The following is a 22,167-nucleotide window of genomic DNA, read 5'->3' on the forward strand; positions in this document are numbered from 1 at the left end:
CACTTCACTTCCTCCAGTTTTTCTCCATTCAAACTCACCTCCCAATTGACTTGACCCTCAACCCTACTGTACCTAATAACCTTGCTCTTATTCACATTTACTCTTAACTTTCTTCTTCCACACACTTTTCCAAACTCAGTCACCAGCTTCTGCAGTTTCTCACATGAATCAGCCACCAGCGCTGTATCATCAGCGAACAACAACTGACTCACTTCCCAAGCTCTCTCATCCCCAACAGACTTCATACTTGCCCCTCTTTCCAAAACTCTTGCATTTACCTCCCTAACAACCCCATCCATAAACAAATTAAACAACCATGGAGACATCACACACCCCTGCCGCAAACCTACATTCACTGAGAACCAACCAATCACTTTCCTCTCTTCCTACACGTACACATGCCTTACATCCTCGATAAAAACTTTTCACTGCTTCTAACAACTTTCCTCCCACACCATATATTCTTAATACCTTCCACAGAGCATCTCTATCAACTCTATCATATGCCTTCTCCAGATCCATAAATGCTACATACAAATCCATTTGCTTTTCTAAGTATTTCTCACATACATTCTTCAAAGCAAACACCTGATCCACACATCCTCTACCACTTCTGAAACCACACTGCTCTTCCCCAATCTGATGCTCTGTACATGCCTTCCCCCTCTCAATCAATACCCACCCATATAATTTACCAGGAATACTCAACAAACTTATACCTCTGTAATTTGAGCACTCACACTTATCCGCTTTGCCTTTGTCCAATGGCACTATGCACGCATTCCGCCAATCCTCAGGCACCTCACCATGAGTCATACATACATTAAATAACCTTACCAACCAGTCAACAATACAGTCACCTCCTTTTTTAATAAATTCCACTGCAATACCATCCAAACCTGCTGCCTTGCCGGCTTTCATCTTCCGCAAAGCTTTCACTACCTCTTCTCTGTTTACCAAATCATTTTCCCTAACCCTCTCACTTTGCACACCACCTCGACCAAAACACCCTATATCTGCCACTCTATCATCAAACACATTCAACAAACCTTCAAAATACTCACTCCCTCTCCTTCTCACATCACCACTACTTGTTTTCACCTCCTCATTTGCGCCCTTCACTGAAGTTCCCATTTGCTCCCTTGTCTTACGCACTTTATTTACCTCCTTCCAGAACATCTTTTTATTCTCCCTAAAATTTAATGATACTCTCTCACCCCAACTCTCATTTGCCCTTTTTTTCACCTCTTGCACCTTTCTCTTGACCTCCTGTCTCTTTCTTTTATACATCTCCCACTCAATTGCATTTTTTCCCTGCAAAAATCGTCCAAATGCCTCTCTCTTCTCTTTCACTAATACTCTTACTTCTTCATCCCACCACTCACTACCCTTTCTAATCAACCCACCTCCCACTCTTCTCATGCCACAAGCATCTTTTGCGCAATCCATCACTGATTCCCTAAATACATCCCATTCCTCCCCCACTCCCCTTACTTCCATTGTTCTCACCTTTTTCCATTCTGTACTCAGTCTCTCCTGGTACTTCCTCACACAGGTCTCTTTCTCAAGCTCACTTACTCTCACCACCCTCTTCACCCCAACATTCACTCTTCTTTTCTGAAAACCCATACAAATCTTCACCTTAGCCTCCACAAGATAATGATCAGACATCCCTCCAGTTGCACCTCTCTGCACATTAACATCCAAAAGTCTCTCTTTCGCACGCCTGTCAATTAAAACGTAATCCAATGACGCTCTCTGGCCATCTCTCCTACTTACATAAGTATACTTATGTATATCTCGCTTTTTAAACCAGGTATTCCCAATCATCAGTCCTTTTTCAGCACATAAATCTACAAGCTCTTCACCATTTTCATTTACAACACTGAACACCCCATGTATACCAATTATTCCCTCAACTGCCACATTACTCACCTTTGCATTCAAATCACCCATCACTATGACCCGGTCTCGTGCATCAAAACCACTAACACACTCATTCAGCTGCTCCCAAAACACTTGCCTCTCTTGATCTTTCTTCTCATGCCCAGGTGCATATGCACCAATAATCACCCACCTCTCTCCATCAACTTTCAGTTTTACCCATATTAATCGAGAATTTACTTTCTTACACTCTATCACATACTCCCACAACTCCTGTTTCAGGAGTATTGCTACTCCTTCCCTTGCTCTTGTCCTCTCACTAACCCCTGACTTTACTCCCCAGACATTCCCAAACCACTCTTCCCCTTTACCCTTGAGCTTCGTTTCACTCAGAGCCAAAACATCCAGGTTCCTTTCCTCAAACATACTACCTATCTCTCCTTTTTTCACATCTTGGTTACATCCACACACATTTAGGCACCCCACTCTGAGCCTTCGAGGAGGATGAGCACTCCCCGCGTGACTCCTTCTTCTGTTTCCCATCTTAGAAAGTTAATACAAGGAGGGGAGGATTTCTGGCCCCCCGCTCCCGTCCCCTCTAGTCGCTTTCTACGACACGCGAGGAATACGTGGGAAGTATTCTTTCACCCCTATCCCCAGGGATAATATACATATATATATACATATACACATACACACACATACACATACATACGCACATATACACACACACACACATACATATATATACATATGAGAAATGTAAGAAACAATTTAGAAAACTGAAACTTCTAGCTTGAAATGAATGAAAAAAATGAATGTCACATAATGGTTCAACCTCTGGCTATGGAAAAAAGGAAATGTATAATTTATTTACACAAACGTCAATAGCAGTTCTCATCAATTTAACCACTGTATCAATAAGCTTCAATGTCTAAGCTACATTTTTCTCCAATTTCACTATTTTCCTTCACATTTTCAATTGTGTCTGAAGGTTCTACTTCAAGAGTGATTGTTTTTCCAGTAAGGGTCTTCACATCTTGGTTACATCCACACACATTTAGGCACCCCACTCTGAGCCTTCGAGGAGGATGCTTTACTTGTGGTGCTGACTTCCCTCTTTAAATTTGATCGCCGTTTCCCGCGTCTGTGGGTGATGAACTGCTAGACTCCTACTTTCGCACCCTTAATGAGCGACCACCTGCTTCTCCTCGCTGGGTGAGTCTTGCTGCTTGGCCGGAGGAGGAGGGTTGGCCTGAAACTGTGGTCTTCGTTTGACGTTCTGTGGTCCTACAGGATGTGGTCCGGGTCGAGGTGGAGTACCGGATCGTCTGGCTGGGCTGGAGAATGGGGTCTGTGGTCCGCGGAAGGGCTTGGGAAGACTGCTGAAGAACGGCTTATCCTGCAGACCACCACCACCAGGGAAGCCCTCATGGTGCGTCTCGAGGGTAAACAACGCACCAGGTATATATATATATATATATATATATATATATCTTGAAGCATTTCCTATCCATTTTTTAGAGGTGTTGTTTATTTCAGATGAATTAACTTGCAGCTGTTTTTTGATCCCCTTATTTTTGTTCCGCATTTCTTTAATAGTTTTGTTGTTGGTGACAACTTTTAATTGCTTAAATGTTTCATTTAAGTCTGTCCTTGGAATAGATGGAGCTGTTGATCTGAACAAGAGGGTTGAGATTGCACGCTCTGCTGACTTATCTGAGGAGGGATTGGCAGTGTCTACAAATCATGATGCCTCCTGGTCAAGCACCTGTATGCTCAAGTATAATTCATCTCCATCATTTACTGCAACTTCTTAATGCACTTCATTTTGAATTAAGCAAGCAAGGGTTCAGGCCAGCATTCATCAAAATGATGGTGATGCCCCGAGCCTGGCTGGTGGGCCATATATATATATATATTCTTAATACCTTCCACAGAGCATCTCTATCAACTCTATCATATGCCTTCTCCAGATCCATAAATGCTACATACAAATCCATTTGCTTTTCTAAGTATTTCTCACATACATTCTTCAAAGCAAACACCTGATCCACACATCCTCTACCACTTCTGAAACCACACTGCTCTTCCCCAATCTGATGCTCTGTACATGCCTTCACCCTCTCAATCAATAACCTCCCATATAATTTACCAGGAATACTCAACAAACTTATACCTCTGTAATTTATGGTGTGGGAGGAAAGTTGTTAGAAGCAGTGAAAAGTTTTTATCGAGGATGTAAGGCATGTGTACGTGTAGGAAGAGAGGAGAGTGATTGGTTCTCAGTGAATGTAGGTTTGCGGCAGGGGTGTGTGATGTCTCCATGGTTGTTTAATTTGTTTATGGATGGGGTTGTTAGGGAGGTAAATGCAAGAGTTTTGGAAAGAGGGGCAAGTATGAAGTCTGTTGGGGATGAGAGAGCTTGGGAAGTGAGTCAGTTGTTGTTCGCTGATGATACAGCGCTGGTGGCTGATTCATGTGAGAAACTGCAGAAGCTGGTGACTGAGTTTGGTAAAGTGTGTGGAAGAAGAAAGTTAAGAGTAAATGTGAATAAGAGCAAGGTTATTAGGTACAGCAGGGTTGAGGGTCAAGTCAATTGGGAGGTGAGTTTGAATGGAGAAAAACTGGAGGAAGTGAAGTGTTTTAGATATCTGGGAGTGGATCTGGCAGCGGATGGAACCATGGAACCGGAAGTGGATCATAGGGTGGGGGAGGGGGCGAAAATTCTGGGGGCCTTGAAGAATGTGTGGAAGTCGAGAACATTATCTCGGAAAGCAAAAATGGGTATGTTTGAAGGAATAGTGGTTCCAACAATGTTGTATGGTTGCGAGGCGTGGGCTGTGGATAGAGTTGTGCGCAGGAGGATGGATGTGCTGGAAATGAGATGTTTGAGGACAATGTGTGGTGTGAGGTGGTTTGATCGAGTGAGTAACGTAAGGGTAAGAGAGATGTGTGAAAATAAAAAGAGCGTGGTTGAGAGAGCAGAAGAGGGTGTTTTGAAGTGGTTTGGGCACATGGAGAGAATGAGTGAGGAAAGATTGACCAATAGGATATATGTGTCGGAGGTGGAGGGAACGAGGAGAAGAGGGAGACCAAATTGGAGGTGGAAAGATGGAGTGAAAAAGATTTTGTGTGATCGGGGCCTGAACATGCAGGAGGGTGAAAGGAGGGCAAGGAATAGAGTGAATTGGAGCGATGTGGTATACCGGGGTTGACGTGCTGTCAGTGGATTGAATCAAGGCATGTGAAGCGTCTGGGGTAAACCATGGAAAGCTGTGTAGGTATGTATATTTGCGTGTGTGGACGTATGTATATACATGTGTATGGGGGGGGGGGTTGGGCCATTTCTTTCGTCTGTTTCCTTGCGCTACCTCGCAAACGCGGGAGACAGCGACAAAGCAAAATAAATAAAGAATAAATAAATAAATAAATATATATATATATATATATATATATATATATATATATATATATATATATATATATATATATATATATATATATATATATATATATAATATCATTTTACAGAAATACTAGTATATTACCAGAGATGAAACAGTATCATTTGTTTATGAGTGTGGGGTCTCACCTGTTTGCCGCCTAACCTCCCAGGCGGGTCCTCTGTGATCTTGGGAAAGATGTGTGTGACGTCATGGGTCGCTCCACTACACGCAGGTCGTGGCCGGTTCTCAACACATGAGATCTGGGATGCGTTCAACTACCTTGCGTTTTACTATACTGCTTTTTCGGGAGAAACATTTAGGACCTTCTGAACATAAGCATCGTTTCTGCCCTGTGTGAACTCTCCGATGGCTTCCTTAATCACCTCTTCAAGAAAATTGTTTTTGACATTCTGAACACCGGTATGGCTTCTTGCCTTGTGAACTCTCAGGTGTCTGACTAAAGCACTTTTACCAGGGAGAGTTTCTTGACATTCTGAACACTATTATGGTTCCTCGCTTGTGTAAAATCCCGATGTGTCACTTAAGTAGTTAAACCAGAAAAGGTATTTTGATATTCTTTTTACTTGTTTGGCTTCTCGGCTGTGTGAACTCTCAGACGTTTTACTAAATTACCTGTGTTATAAATTGTTTTTGATATTCTGAACATTGGCATGGCTTTTAGCCTGTGTGAAGTCTCAGGTGTGTCACTAAATTGCTTTTCTGAGAAAAAGTTTTTTGACATTCTGAACATTGGTATGGCTTCTCGCCTGTGTGAACTCTCACGTGTGTCACTAAATTACTTTTCTGAGAAAAACTTTTTTGACATTCTGAACATTGGTATGGCTTCTCGCCTGTGTGAAGTCTCAGGTGTGTCACTAAATTGCTTTTCTGAGAAAAAGTTTTTTGACATTCTGAACATTGGTATGGCTTCTCACCTGTGTGAACTCTCAGCTGTTGAACTAAATCACTTTTCTGAGAAAGACTTTTTTGACATTCTGAACATTGGTATGGCTTCTCGCCTGTATGAACTCTCTGGTGTCTCACTAATTCACATTTGTGAGAAAAACTTTTTCGACATTCTGAACATTGGTATGGCTTCTCACCTGTGTGAAATCTCAGGTGTCTTACTAAATCAATTTTCTGAGAAGAGGTTTCTTGGCATTCTGAACATTGGTATGGCTTCTCACCTGTGTGAACTCTCAGGTGTGTCACTAAATTACTTTTCTGAGAAAAAGTTTTTTGACATTCTGCACATTGGTATGGCTTCTCGCCTGTATGAACTCTCTGGTGTCTCACTAATTCACATTTGTGAGAAAAACTTTTTCGACATTCTGAACATTGGTATGGCTTCTCACCTGTGTGAACTCTCAGGTGTGTCACTAAATTACTTTTCTGAGAAAAAGTTTTTTGACATTCTGAACATTGGTATGGCTTCTCGCCTGTGTGAACTCTCAGGTGTTGAACTAAATCACTTTTCTGAGAAAAACTTTTTTGACATTCTGAACATTGGTATGGCTTCTCGCAGGTGTGAACTCTCGGGTGTGTCACTAACCCACTTTTTAAAGTAAAACTTTTTTGACATTCTGAACATCGGTATGGCATCTCGCCGGTGTGAACTCTCGGGTTCTCACTAATTTACTTTTCTGAGAAAAAGTTTTTTGACATTCTGAACATTGCTATGGCTTCTCGCCCGTGTGAACTCTCAGGTGTGTCACTAAACTACTTTTCTGAGAAAAACTTTTCTGACATTCTGAACATTGGTATGGCTTCTCGCCCGTGTGAACTCTCAGGTGTGTCACTAACCTACATTTAAAAGAAAAATTTTTTTGACATTCTGAACATTGGTATGGGTTCTCACCAGTATGGATTCTCAAGTGTTTCTTTAAATCACATTTTTTAGAAAAATTACTTTTGACGCTCTGAACACTGATATTGCTTTTGTCCAATGTGAACTTTCATCTGCAACACTAAGTTGTTCTTACGGGAGAAGATACTCTGGTATTCTTTACACTGATATGTCTTTTCAAAAGTATGTGATTTCATGTGCCTATGAAGATAGACATGTTTCGTATAGCTTTTCTGACACTCAGGACATTTGAAGGGTTTTTCTTGTGTTTATGACCTTCTGTCTCCTGTTGTCAAAACTGTTTGAGGAGGTTTCGCTGCACGGAGAATATGGCCCTGGTTGTCCCTCCATGCTGCAGTCTTCTGTATCACCATAACACGTTTATAACACAGTGTAGCTCACCCTGTCAGTCCACAACTGCCGTCCGTGACACCATGAGATGCTTTGCGAGTGAACGCCAGAGAGAGACTGACCTTGGCTAGAGTGTGGGATATAAAGCCAACTCACTCTCCACCCTACGTTGCCTCCAGTCCATTTATCTCGAGCTTTTTTCTATCTTTTTTACCATCCATCATCCAACATCTCTCGACAGTTAGGTTTGAACAATTTCTACCCCAGCTTCCCCACACCATTCAGGAAAATTACTTCCTGAGGAGCGGAGGCTTGGTGTGGACCTGTTCTCACCTAACGGGGTTGAGACCCTCACATTCTTACCACTCCCGCCGAGCCTCCTGGGTTACCCTGTGATAGTGCAGGGTCCTCCCTGGAGTGGGGTTGTGGTCCCTCACCTACGTTTCCTCGGCATTAGGACATTGATGCCATCATGCCTCCTGACATTCGTTTAAAATTGATTAAAACAGAAAGTCCCCCCCCCCCCTCTTTACACGTTCGAATTACTAACGATTGTAATTATGACCGCTGAGGTCCGTCCCAGTAGGATCATTCAATCCCCTACTAATAAATATCTATATAAAATATGTTTAAGCAAGGATAGCGATCCAGATGAGATCCTATCCAAGCTTACGACCATCCCCTTCAAGCTAGATGTATCGATAGTGCTAATAATATTGATGCATCTATCTTGTCCCTTAACCCCATAGAGATAACTGAAGCCATAAATCAAGAAAACAGTGACATTAATGTCATCAACGTTTTCAAACTGAACACTTCAAGATCACTTAAAATACAATGCTCTAACTGGACCGAGACAGATCGCCTACTATCCCGGGGAATCTTGTTTCCCATGATCTCAGTGCCTGCCAAATACCACAAACCCGACCAGCACCTCGATCTACAACGTTTTAAATGGTTTGCAATACGGACACGAGGCTAAGAACTGCGAAGCTCTGCGCCAGACATGCCGTCAATGTGCGGAAATTGATCACGGTTTTCGTGATTGTAAGGCTCAGGCAGCAACCTGTGTTAATTGTAAAGGTCAACACGTTGCTGTATCTGGGCAATGCTCACGAAAGTATGAGCAACTCCGCTCGGCGCGACAATCTCTCAAAACCTCCAGCTCGTCCCCTTCTACAAACCCTCACCTCTACGCAGCAGTTGCTGCTGCACCTCCGTCTGCCACCCAAGCTTCCCCTATCCCATCCACAAACTCCTCCGACCTCCTCACTCTACAAGGAAGGATGCATGCGTGCTACCTCAAAGCACTGTTCTTGAGCAAGGAAGACAAGTCTGAATTTGTCAGGATTTTCGACTTGCTGCCAGCACACATCAACCTGCCCAATGTACTTACTCCACCCGAACTCCTCACCTCCCCCGCCAACAGCCATCCTTCCCAGGCTCCTGTCACACGTCTCCCTGACCCCTAACGCAAATATGTCCCAGGATACTTCCAGTAACACTTCAAACTCTCCCCCAGCAACACAACCTGTCACCCTCCAGATACCTCCCCCGCACCACCTAACACAACTCCATCTACCACCCTCAACTCAACATCAACAACCCATCCATTTCTCCACTTACCAATTCCTCTTCCACACTCACCATCACAACTTCCGCTTCCCCCCGACCTTCCCTCTCGAACCTCCACTTCCCAATCCCTCCCCCCGCCTCCTTCCCCTCCACCTCTCCTCCTCTCGCACCTAACCCTCCCAGAGGAGCCACAGAACCTGACCTGCCGACTCACCAGACAACCTACCGGCTTACAACGTCGACATTCGACTCGTCCACAATGACTCTCCCCCTACCTAACCCCTCCCAGGAAGTTGCCGACCCAAGACCAGACAAACCTCCACCGAAGTTCACATGAAGACCCTCAACGGAATGCCAATGGCAGTCATCGACCACAGAATTAAAAGAACGATAAACTTCCCAAATTCGTAAAATGCTTAAAATCTTGCAGTTTAATGTACTCATCTACCACAATGGCCGTCATCTGGTTGCCACTCTCCTCGAAGAGAAAAGACCCGATGTTTTGATAATTAACAGCACATGTATCACTATTGGGTGTAGAATTAGACACTACGGATATACATCCCGACAGTCTTCAGACGGTAGACACGAGGAAGTCGCCAGTCTTACACGCAATACTGTCGAACACGAATAATAACCACTTCATGGCGTCTCGAACACTTTGTAGCAGTAAACACAATACACGGCTTCATTATCTTCTGCACTACATACTCTCGACCCAACACTAACATTCCACTCCGCGATCTTTGGACAGTATTCAATCACACTCATATCCCAGTCTACCTTCTAGCTGACCTCAACGCCCAACACAGAACCTTCCACCACAACAAAAACATTTCTCACGGTGATGACCTATTCGCTTTATGCTCCTTCAAACGTCGCAACTTCCTAGGACCTTTCTTCCATACCATCTTCACTGGCCCAGGAGGAAAGGGCAGACTCGACCTTGTCTTCTCCAACAGAGCCAGTAATTATCTTCATTACTTTTTGTTTCCAGGACCACTGTGAGTTTCCGACCACATCCATCTCTCTCTTCACCTCTCATCTAACCCTATTCCCGTCCCACCACCCTCACACTACCACTACAAAAAAGGACACTAGCGCAACTTCAAAGACACTCTTTCTAATTGCACTTACACCACAAACTAAGATAATCACCCAATAACACCCCAAGGGAGTGTACCCTTGGGGTGCCGGAGCCAGCTCGCCTTCCCCTGTCACTCTCCTATGTTGAGTTATTTTACCCACTGTGCGCTCTATACTGGACGCCACCTACACCTAGATATGTATGTACACTTCACCCATACACTCACTGAGATGCTTTTTCTATGGATATCCAGACAATAATCTTTCTTTTAATAAAAGGAATAACATTTATTGAATTGTAACAAACTTACCTCAATCTTCAACATTATCAACGTCACGAGCAGGTTTCTCAACTAATTGGATTATGGAAATATCAAGCAAATCTACGTGGATCCGCACGCGAAGCTGGTGGAAAGAGACATTCGCCCCAACCTTGCACTTAAGTCTTTTACGACAGAATCTTGTTCATCACAAATTTCTGCAAACTGATCATAAAATCTGTTATCTTTCTCTGGTGTTTGTCCTACTGTTATTTTCTTACGAAGCTCATCTTTAATCTATGTAAAATGAAATCGACATTCCCATCGGGTACATTTTATTCATCATAAGATTAAGATGATCTTTAACAAAGGCCAAACATTACCGCCTACATTATTTACCATGTTTTTATTAAAAATTATACCCTGGAATTGCGTATTAGGCAAAGAAGTCTATCTATTTTATATCAAACCAAGATTCAGAAATAGCAATCACATAATATCTTCTACAGATGCTTTCTCAGACTCTGACATTTAGTTACGTAGCCTCCGAACATTAACAATATCTAAAATACTTTATGTCATGAACCAATGACAGTAAAACAATGCACAGTTCAATATTAGTATTAGGTGCAGCGACAAGTGTAACACTGCAAACTGTTGCCACTCGTTACCACCACACATAAGTATTAAGATTTTCTACACAGTCTAATGGCAATAAACAGACAACTTACCTACAGTGAGCTTATTTTAGGGAAAAGTCACTTTCCTTCAGGAGTTTCGTCACATTTGCTTGCAGCCAGTAACCTGAGCTCTCCTGGCTTAATGTTGAGGCTCTACATGTACTGTACTGTACGTCTGTACTTACCACCATGTATAGTTAATTTTCAATGAAAATAACATGTGTCCTGCTGTTGCTTTCATATGGAGATGCAAGTGAAATGACATACACTACTGATCAGGCAAGTAAGAAAAAAGAGAAAAGATTTATTAAAAGGTAATTTATTTCTTTGATAACATATTACTCATACAATAAACACGGTAAATCAATACTTTTTAAAAAAATTATTGATATTTCTATAGTGAGAATTTTTACAAATCAAGCAATCCCTTGCACGGTTAACTGAGGCCATAATGTTTAGATATGATCAAAAGGTTGTGGACATAAAGTTACATAAGTCGCAGACACCCACCAGAGATGATCATATGTGAGCAAGAGGGTGACACCTGTGTTACTATAAACCAGACCTGGGAGTGAGGCAGTATGCCTCCCACACACTAAACCAGGCACTGGGCTGCTGTATTCTACACTCATCATGGATAGTACAAGATAATGAATTTCCCATAAACCAGACTTAATGTTGAGATAGTTTGTCCTCAAACATCAAGACTGGCAACGTGTCTCTGCAGACCAGACCTGCAGAGAAGCTTGGCGATTGTGTCACTACACAACAGGCTTAGCACTGTGGTACTGTGTCACTAGGCACTGCACCTGGCACAAGGGTCCTGTGGCACCACACATACACTAAATCTGTGGTAGTGTCTCATCACACACCACACCTGTCACGAGGGTCCTGTACCACCATACCATACCTACACTAACACTGGGGTACTGATGTCACCAGACACCTCACCGTAGTGAAGGAAGGTCTTGTAGGTCTGCAGTGAGGGTGAGTAGTATACGTAGGTGGTGAAGGAAGGTAGTGTTGGCACTTGAGCGCTGTACCACCACACCTACACCGACACTGGGGTAATGTGTTACCAGACACCCACAAGGCACTAGGACGGTGTAACACCACACGTACACTGACACTGGGGTAATATGTCATCAGCACTGTACCTGGCACTAGGGTACTGTACAACTACACCTTCACTGACACTAAGGTACGGTGTCAACAGTCACTGCACTAGCACTAAGGTACTTTACCACCACATCAACACTGGCACTGGGGTACTGTCACCAGACACCTACATAGCATTAGGACGGTGTAACACCACACCTACACTGACACTGGGGCGCTGTCTCACCACACACCACATCTGACACTAAGACATTTTATCTCACACTCACCAGTATTGCACTGGCACTGAGGTACTCTGTTCCTCACATACCAGACCTGGCAGGTAGCACTATGTCCCACACACCGCAAGCTTGTACCGGGATGAGGATACTGTGATAAGAGTTCCGTATCTCTGCTTGGGCATGGCGTTCCTTCACACATCACATCTCACACATAGGTATTGTGTCCCTCACACACCAGACGTAGCACTGGGGAACTGTTCCTGCACACCACACCTGGAGCTGGGATCCTGTTTTCCCACATCCTGAAAAATAATGAATATAACTCTCAGCACTGGTAGGCTTCCTGTAGATCTTAAAGGATAACTAATCAAAATACCTAATTATCACCACATTAAGGAAGGGTGATTTGCCTTTGTGTTTCCATTTAGTCTTAAACTTGATGGTGGGATGAATCGTAATTCATTAAAGAAAACATCATGATCTTGGTGAGATGGCCATAAGGACCACACATCGTTAACGTATCTTAACCATATTTTTGGACTGTTACTAACTGAAGTTTGGATCTCAGTCTCATAGTATTCCATGAATAAGTTACTGAGAATGGGAGTGAGGGAATTTATCATGGCTAAACCGAATTTCGTTCAATAAGAATCAGCCTCAGCAACTTGGAAAACGTTATTGTCAACAAAGTTTTATTAAGTCAATGAAGTTTTTGAGGGTAGGGGCATCTCAGCTACGGTAAAGGAAAAAGAATCTCGCCATATAATGTAAATAATAGATTAGATTTTGCTAAGAGGGCTAGGATCATCTATTTGCCTGATCATGAACTTCTTAGATTTAATATCAATTTCTCTTTACCAAAGTCTACATTGATGAAACCATTGCTTACTTAACCCTAAAACACTGTTGTCAATAATGGGAAGTGGTTTTACTTTCCTCGGGTCCAACAGACACAGAGGGGAAAAAGATCTCATTACGATTTACTAACAAATTACACGGACTTAAGCTTTAATTTACCTGATTGAAATATACGAGTAAAGAGAACAAATATAGGAGTAGTTATTGTGTATAATGCAAAAAATAAAAGATACGAGAAATGAAAAGAGAGAAGTAGAGAGAATTTGTACGTGTGTGTGTGTGTGTGTGTGTGTGTGTGTGTGTGTGTGTGTGTGTGTGTGTGTGTGTGTGTGTGTGTGTGTGTATTTTCAGGTCTGCCATTACATGTTAATCAGATCAACAATTCCACGTACTTCAGGTGGAGTGAGCGAGGATCTTAAGCCGCGGCAACAATGTATTAAAGTGTGTAATAAGGCTAATAGTTTGTTTGGGTTCATTAATGGGACTGTTAGCAATGAAACTCCTAGAGTATTATTACAACATTATCTTGAATTGGTGAGACTCACATTTGAATCATGCGGGTTAGTTTTGGGCTCCATACTATGCAGTTAATAATGATTATTAGAGAGAGAGAGAGAGAGAGAGAGAGAGAGAGAGAGAGAGAGAGAGAGAGAGAGAGAGAGAGAGAGAGAGAGAGAGAGAGAGAGAGAGAGAGAGAGCACAAATGCGAATAACATAAATGATTCCTGGAATTAGAAACCTCACTTATGAAGAAAGGTAAAAAAGGCTGAATTTGCAGTCATTTAAGAGGAGAAGGCCTAGAGGGGATGTGAATGAAGTTTCTGAATAGGTGAAGACCATACATAGAGGTAACATGAATAAAGTTCTTAGAATGACGCCACTGGGTAGGACCAAAAATAATGGATTTAGATAGATTCAGGTCGGATGTGGGTAGATATTGGTTCGGGAATAGGGTAGTAGATTTATGGAACAAGCTGTCAAGTACAGTAGTTGAAGTTAGTTCTTTAGTTAGCTTTAAACGAAGGTTGGATGTGTTTATGGGTACAGGCAGTTGGTTTGTGGACAGACTCAGGACCTGCCTAGCTCGGGCCAATACGCCTCTTGCAGTGTCCTTACTTCTCATGTTCTTATGGTATGTAGTTTTGTAATATACTCTATAATACAGTTGGACTATGTATCCCTGATAATACCTTTGTAGTTTTCTAGACAGTTTTCTCGTATAGGCATTAATATTAAAAATCAATCCCAGAGATAGAACAAACATACTTATAAACCGGTACAAACATACTTATAAACCGGTACAAACATACTTATAAACCCGTACAAACATACTTATAAACCGGTACAAACATACTTATAAACCGGTACAAACATTCTTATAAACCGGTACAAACATGCTTATAAACCGGTACAAACATACTTATAAACCCGTACAAAACATTCTTATAAACCGTACAAACATGCTTATAAACCGGTACAAACATACTTATAAACCGGTACAAACATACTTATAAACCGGTACAAACATACTTATAAACCGGTACAAACATACTTATAAACCGGTACAAACATACTTATAAACCGTACAAACATACTTATAAACCGGTACAAACATACTTATAAACCGGTACAAACATACTTATAAACCGGTACAAACATACTTATAAACCGGTACAAACATACTTATAAACCGGTACAAACATACTTATAAACCGGTACAAACATACTTATAAACCGGTACAAACATTAAAAAATGACGATTTTTTCATCCAAACTTTCTAATATATATATATATATATATATATATATATATATATATATATATATATATATATATATATATATATATATATATATATATATATTTTTTTTTTTTTTTTTTTTATACTTTGTCGCTGTCTCCCGCGTTTGCGAGGTAGCGCAAGGAAACAGACGAAAGAAATGGCCCAACCCCCCCCATACACATGTACATACACACGTCCACACACGCAAATATACATACCTACACAGCTTTCCATGGTTTACCCCAGACGCTTCACATGCCTTGATTCAATTCACTGACAGCACGTCAACCCCTGTATACCACATCGCTCCAATTCACTCTATTCCTTGCCCTCCTTTCACCCTCCTGCATGTTCAGGCCCCGATCACACAAAATCCTTTTCACTCCATCTTTCCACCTCCAATTTGGTCTCCCTCTTCTCCTCGTTCCCTCCACCTCCGACACATATATCCTCTTGGTCAATCTTTCCTCACTCATTCTCTCCATGTGCCCAAACCATTTCAAAACACCCTCTTCTGCTCTCTCCACCACGCTCTTTTTATTTCCACACATCTCTCTTACCCTTACGTTACTTACTCGATCAAACCACCTCACACCACACATTGTCCTCAAACATCTCATTTCCAGCACATCCATCCTCCTACGCACAACTCTATCCATAGCCCACGCCTCGCAACCATACAACATTGTTGGAACTACTATTCCTTCAAACATACCCATTTTTGCTTTCCGGGATAATGTTCTCGACTTCCACACATTTTTCAAGGCTCCCAAAATTTTCGCCCCCCTCCCCCACCCTATGATCCACTTCCGCTTCCATGGTTCCATCCGCTGACAGATCCACTCCCAGATATCTAAAACACTTCACTTCCTCCAGCCTCTCACCATTCAAACTCACCTCCCAATTGACTTGACCCTCAACCCTACTGTACCTAATAACCTTGCTCTTATTGACATTTACTCTTAACTTTCTTCTTCCACACACTTTACCAAACTCCGTCACCAGCTTCTGCAGTTTCTCACATGAATCCGCCACCAGCGCTGTATCATCAGCGAACAACAACTGACTCACTTCCCAAGCTCTCTCATCCCCAACAGACTTCATACTTGCCCCTCTTTCCAAAACTCTTGCATTTACCTCCCTAACAACCCCATCCATAAACAAATTAAACAACCATGGAGACATCACACACCCCTGCCGCAAACCTACATTCACTGAGAACCAATCACTTTCCTCTCTTCCTACACGTACACATGCCTTACATCCTCGATAAAAACTTTTCACTGCTTCTAACAACTTGCCTCCCACACCATATATTCTTAATACCTTCCACAGAGCATCTCTATCAACTCTATCATATGCCTTCTCCAGATCCATAAATGCTACATACAAATCCATTTGCTTTTCTAAGTATATATATATATATATATATATATATATATATATATATATATATATATATATATATATATATATATATATATATATATATATATATATTTTATTTATTTGTTTTGTTTTGCTTCGCCTGTCGCTGTCTCCCGCGTTAGCGAGGTAGCGCAAGGCAACAGATGAAAAAATGGCCCAACCCACCCACATACATATGTATATACATACATGTCCACACACAGCACATATACATACCTATACATCTCAATGTATATATACCCATGTACATAATTCATACTGTCTGCCTTTATTCATTACCATCGCCACCCCGACACACATGGAAAAACAACACCCGCCCCCTCATGTGTGCGATGTAGCGCTAGAAAAAGACAACAAAGGCCTCATTCGTTCACACTCAGTCTCTAGCTGTCATGTAATAATTCACCGAACCACAGCTCCCTTTCCACATCCAGGCCCCACAGAAATTTCCATGGTTTACCCCCGATGCTTCACATGCCCTGGTTCAATCCATTGACAGCACGTCAACCCCGATATACCACATCGTTCTAATTCACTCTATTCCTTGCATGCCTTTCACCCTCCTGCATGTTCAGGCCCCGTTCACTCAAAATCTTTTTCACTCCATCTTTCCACCTCCAATTTGATCTACCACTTCTCCTCGTTCGCTACACCTCTGACACATATATCCTCTTGGTCAATCTTTCCTCACTTTATTCTCTCTATGTGCCCAAACCATTTCAAAACACCCTCTTCTGCTTTCTCAACAACATTCTTTTTATAACCACACATCTCGCTTACCCGATTATTACTTACTCGATCAAAAAACCTCACACCACATACTGTCCTCAAACATCTCATATCCAGCACATCCACCCTCCTGCGCACAACTGTATCCATAGGCCACGCCTCGCAACCATAACATATTGTTGGAACCACTATTCCTTCAAAGATACCCATTTTTGCTTTCCGAGGTAATGTTCTCGATTTCCACACATTCTTCAAGGCTCCCAGAATTTTCGCCCTCTTCCTCACCCTATGATTCACTTCCGTTTCCATGGTTCCATCCGCTGACAAATCCACTGCAAGATATCTAAAGCACTTCACTTCCTCCAGTTATTCTCCATTCAAACCTACCTCCGAATTTACTTAACCCTCAACCGTACTGTACCTAATAACCTTATCCTTATTCACATTTACTCTCAATTTTCTTCTTTCACACACTTTATCAAACTCAGTCACTAGCTTCTGCAGTTTCTCACACGAATCAGCCACCAGTGCTGTATCATCAGCGAAGAATAACTGACGCACTTCCAAATCTCTCTCATCCACAACAGACTGCATACTTGCCCCTCTTTCCAAAACTCTTGCATTAATCTCCCTAACAACCCCATCCATAAACAAATTAAACAACCATGGAGACATCATACACCCCTGCCGCAAGCCTACATTCACTCAGAACCAATCACTTTCCTCTCTTCCTACACATACACATGCCTTACATCATCGATAAAAACTTTTCACTGCTTCTAACAACTTCCCTCCCACACCCTATATTCTTAATAGCTTCCACAGAACATCTCTATCAACTCTAACACATGCCTTCTCCAGATCTATAAATGCTACATAGAAATCCATTTGCTTTTCTAAGTATTTCTCAGATACATTCTTCAAAGCAAACACCTGATCCACACATCCTCTACCAATTATGAAACCACACTGTTCTTCCCCAATCTGATGCTCTGTACATGCCTTCACCCTCTCAATCAATATCCTTACATATGATTTGCAAGGAATACTCAACAAACTTATACCTCTGTAATTTGAGCTCTCACTCTTATCCCCTTTGCCTTTGGACAATGGCACTATGCAAGCATTCCGCCGATCCTCAGGCACTTCACCATGAATCATACATATAATAAATAACCTTATCAACCAGTCAACAATACAGTCATCCCCTTTTTTAATAAATTCCACTGCAATACTATCCAAACACCATGCCTTGCCGGCTTTCATCTTCCCCGAAGGTATTACTACCTCTTCTCTGCTTACTAAATCATTTTCCCTAACCCTCTCACTTTGAACACCACCTCGACCAAAACACCCTATATATGCCACTCTATCATCAACCACATTCAACAAACCTTCAAAATACTCACTCTATCTCCTTCTCACATCACCACTACATGTTATCACCTCCCCATTAGCCCCCTTCACTGACGTTCCCATTTGTTCACTTGTCTTTCGCACTTTTTTACCCCCTTCCAAAACATCTTTTTATCTTCCCTAAAATTTAATGATACTCTCTCACCCCAACACTCATTTGCCCTCGTTTTCACCTCTTGCACCTTTCTCTTGACCTCCTGCCTCTTTCTTTTAGACATCTCCCACTCATTTGCATTGTTTCCTGCAAAAATCGTCCAAATGCCTCTCTTTTCTCTTTCACTAATAATCTTACCTCTTCATCCCACCACTGTCTGCCCTTTCTAATTTGCCCACCTCCCACGATTCTCATGGCATAAGAATCTTTTGCGCAAGCCATCACTGCTTCCCTAAATACATCCCATTCCTTCCCCACTCCCCTTACCTCCTTTGTTTTCACCTTTTTCCATTCTGTATTCAGTCTCTCCTGGTACTTCCTCACAAAAGTCTCCTTCCCAAGCTCACTTACTCCCACCACTCTCTTCACCCCAACATTCTCTCTTCTTTTCTGGAAACCCCTACAAATCTTCACCTTCGCCTTCACAAGATAATGATCAGACATCCCTCCAGTTGCACCTCTCAGCACATTAACATCCAAAAATCTCTCTTTCGCGCGCCTATCAATCAACACGTCATCCAATAACGCTCTCTGGCCATCTCTCCTACTTACATGGGTATACTTATGTATATCTCTCTTTGTCAACCAGGTATTCCCAATCACCAGTCCTTTTTCAGCACATAAATCTACAAGCTCTTCACCATTTCCATTTACAACACTGAACACCCCATGTATACCAATTATTCCCTCAACTGCCACGTTACTCACCTTTGCATTCAAATCACCCATCACTATAACCCGGTCTCGTGCATCAAAACCACTAACACACTCATTCAGCTTCTAAAACACTTGCCTCTCATGGTCGTTCTTCTCATGCCCAGGTGCATATGCACCAATAATCACCCATATCTCTCCATCAACTTTCAGTTTTACACATATCAATCTAGAGTTTATTTTCTTACACTCTATCACATACTCCCACAACTCCTGTTTCAGTAGTGCTACTCCTTCCCTTGCTCTTGTCCTCTCACTAAACCCTGACTTTACTCCCAAGCCATTCCCAAACCAGTCTTCCCCTTTACCCTTGACATTTCTTTCAGTCAGAGCCAAAACATACAGGTTCCTTTCCTCAAACATACTACCTATCTCTCCTTTTTTCTCATCTTGGTTACATTCACACACATTTATTTAAAAAGGGGGTGACTGTATTATTGACTGGTTGGTAAGGTTATTTAATGTATGTATGACTCATGGTGAGGTGCCTGAGGATTGGCGGAATGCGTGCATAGTGCCATTGTACAAAGGCAAAGGGGATAAGAGTGAGTGCTCAAATTAAAGAGGTATAAGTTTGTTGAGTATTCCTGCTAAATTATATGGGAGGGTATTGATTGAGAGGGTGAAGGCATGTACAGAGCATCAGATTGGGGAAGAGCAGTGTGGTTTCAGAAGTGGTACAGGATGTGTGGATCAGGTGTTTGCTTTGAAGAATGTATGTGAGAAATACTTAGAAAAGCAAATGGATCTGTATGTAGCATTTATGGATCTGGAAAAGGCATATGATAGAGTTGATAGAGATGCTCTGTGGAAGGTATTAAGAATATATGGTGTGGGAGGAAAGTTGTTAGAAGCAGTGAAAAGTTTTTATCGAGGATGTAAGGCATGTGTACGTGTAGGAAGAGAGGAAAGTGATTGGTTCTCAGTGAATGTAGGTTTGCGGCAGGGGTGTGTGATGTCTCCATGGTTGTTTAATTTGTTTATGGATGGGGTTGTTAGGAAGGTGAATGCAAGAGTTTTGGAAAGAGGGGTAAGTATGAAGTCTGTTGGGGATGAGAGAGCTTGGGAAGTGAGTCAGTTGTTGTTCGCTGATGATACAGCGCTGATGGCTGATTCATGTGAGAAACTGCAGAAGCTGGTGACTGAGTTTGGTAAAGTGTGTGAAAGAAGAAAGTTAAGAATAAATGTGAATAAGAGCAAGGTTATTAGGTACAGTAGGGTTGAGGGTCAAGTCAATTGGGAGGTAAGTTTGAATGGAGAAAAACTGGAGGAAGTGAAGTGTTTTATATATCTGGGAGTGGATTTGGCAGCGGATGGAACCATGGAAGCGGAAGTGGATCATAGGGTGGGGGAGGGGGCGAAAATCCTGGGAGCCTTGAAGAATGTGTGGAAGTCGAGAACATTATCTCTGAAAGCAAAAATGGGTATGTTTGAAGGAATAGTGGTTCCAACAATGTTGTATGGTTGCGAGACGTGGGCTATGGATAGAGTTGTGCGCAGGAGGATGAATGTGCTGGAAATGAGATGTTTGAGGACAATGTGTGGTGTGAGGTGGTTTGATCGAGTGAGTAACGTAAGGGTAAGAGAGATGTGTGGAAATAAAAAGAGCGTGGTTGAGAGAGCAGAAGAGGGTGTTTTGAAATGGTTCGGGCACATGGAGAGAATGAATGAGGAAAGATTGACCAAGAGGATATATGTGTCGGTGGTGGAGGGAACGAGGAGAAGTGGGAGACCAAATTGGAGGTGGAAAGATGGAGTGAAAAAGATTTTGTGTGATCGGGGCCTGAACATGGAGGAGGGTGAAAGGAGGGCAAGGAATAGAGTGAATTGGATCGATGTGGTATACCGGGGTTGACGTGCTGTCAGTGGACTGAATCAGGGTATGTGAAGCGACTGGGGTAAACCATGGAAAGCTGTGTAGGTATGTATATTTTGCGTGTGTGGACGTATGTATATACATGTGTATGGGGGTGGTTTGGGACATTTCTTTCGTCTGTTTCCTTGCGCTACCTCGCAAACGCGGGAGACAGCGACAAAGCAAAAAAAAAAAAAATACATATATATATATATATATATATATATATCCCTGGGGATAGGGGAGAAAGAATACTTCCCACGTATTCCCTGCGTGTCGTAGAAGGCGACTAAAAGGGAAGGGAGCGGGGGGCTGGAAATCCTCCCCTCTCAATTTTTTTTTCTTTTTTCTTTTCCAAAAGAAGGAACAGAGAAGGGGGCCTGGTGAGGATATTCCCTAAAAGGCCCAGTCCTCTGTTCTTAACGCTACCTCGCTAATGCGGGAAATGGCGAATAGTATGAAAGAAAAAGAAAATATATATATATATATATATATATATATATATATATATATATATATATATATATATATATATATATCGTACTATTCGCCATTTCCCGCGATAGCGAGGTAGCGTTATGAACAGAGGACTGGGCCTTTCAGGGAATATCCTCACCTGGCCCCCTTCTCTGTTCCTTCTTTTGGAAAATTGAAAAAAAACGAGAGGGGAGGATTTCCAGGCACCCGATCCCTCCCCTTTTAGTCGCCTTCTACGACACGCAGGGAATACGTGGGAAGTATTCTTTCTCTCCTATCCC

The 22,167-nt window shown here is 42.2% G+C and overlaps 2 pseudogenes; both read right to left on the minus strand.

Annotated features, from left to right (window-relative positions):
• LOC139762282 (uncharacterized) overlaps positions 1-7,622 on the minus strand; it is a 45,499-nt pseudogene extending 37,877 nt beyond the window's left edge.
• A 3,529-nt stretch (positions 7,623-11,151) lies between these two features.
• Positions 11,152-22,167, minus strand: part of LOC139762281 (uncharacterized) — a 30,492-nt pseudogene continuing 19,476 nt past the window's right edge.

Source organism: Panulirus ornatus, chromosome 43 (genome assembly GCF_036320965.1).
Source record: "Panulirus ornatus isolate Po-2019 chromosome 43, ASM3632096v1, whole genome shotgun sequence".
NCBI lineage: Eukaryota > Metazoa > Arthropoda > Malacostraca > Decapoda > Palinuridae > Panulirus > Panulirus ornatus.